Below are 1,005 nucleotides of genomic sequence, written 5' to 3' on the forward strand. Positions count from 1 at the left end.
TTTTTTTTTAAAGATGACCGGTAAGGGGATCTCAACCCTTGGCTTGGTGTTGTCAGCACCACGCTCAGCCAGTGAGCAAACCGGCCATCCCTATATAGGATCCGAACCTGGGGCCTTGGTGTTATCAGCACCGCACTCTACCGAGTGAGCCAGGGGCCGGCCTAAAGAGATTCTAGATTCCATAGCGTGCCTCGGGGACCACGAGGCAGAGACAGGAGGGCAGGAGGAGGGCAGAGGAAAACCTTGCTGCTCAGGCTGCTTCTGAGGCCTTCACTTTGGGGTGTTGCTTTCCGAGCCCTAACGCTGCCAATGAGCCAAGAGCATCATCACCTTGGAATCTGTAGGATCCAGGGAAGACGTCCCTCCTACCCCCTAACGGTTTGCTAAATAACAGCTGACAAAACTCAGATTAACTAGGAGTTTCATTTAATGTGCACAGCACAGAGGAATTACGGAAAGGAAACCTACACCCCTGCACGGAAAGGGAGAAGGGGGTGCATGAGTGATTCTCACGGGGACACAGCGAGCCGGGGACAGTGTGTCCGGCAGAGCAGACCATGAACGGTCAATGATTTCCTTCCAGGCACAGGACGGGACCCAAACACTGTGACAGTCCGTCCTGAGGTGCTGGCAGGCTCCGGGCTTCCGTCCACTGGGCTTGAGCAGAGAGGCCTTCGCTTCTCGTGCAGCGTTCACGGGGGCCTGCCCTGCCTCTTCTCCAAACACGCGAGGGACTTCCAGGCAGGAAGCGCATCTTCAAGCCGCGCCCTCAATGGCAAGGACAGGACGGCACTTGCAGGGCTGCTCGGGAGGGCCAGAGGACACGCGCTCCACGGCCGCTTCCCCGGCCTTCTCTCCTCAGCCCGCGGTCCCGCCAGTCGGCTCGCAGCCCAGGGTCCACAGCCTCCTTCCCGCGCGCCGCGCCCCGCCTACCCGGCGAGGGGACGCCGCGCACCGCCCACAGGCGGGGTCCGCGCGGGCGTGCAGCGGAGGCGGCAGCCACGG

The 1,005-nt window shown here is 61.2% G+C and overlaps 1 long non-coding RNA gene across 1 annotated transcript in view; it reads right to left on the bottom strand.

Moving 5' to 3' along the window:
* The window catches only part of LOC103591498, a 1,772-nt gene extending 802 nt beyond the window's left edge, over positions 1 to 970 (bottom strand). Inside the window, exon 1 of the long non-coding RNA XR_550581.1 lies at positions 514 to 970. This is a non-coding gene — a long non-coding RNA (uncharacterized LOC103591498). The remainder of the gene's footprint in view (positions 1 to 513) is intronic.
* Between the last annotated feature and the right edge of the window lie 35 nt (positions 971 to 1,005).

The sequence above is a fragment of the Galeopterus variegatus genome, unplaced genomic scaffold, assembly GCF_000696425.1.
Source record: "Galeopterus variegatus unplaced genomic scaffold, G_variegatus-3.0.2 Scaffold978, whole genome shotgun sequence".
In the NCBI taxonomy this organism is placed as follows: domain Eukaryota; kingdom Metazoa; phylum Chordata; class Mammalia; order Dermoptera; family Cynocephalidae; genus Galeopterus; species Galeopterus variegatus.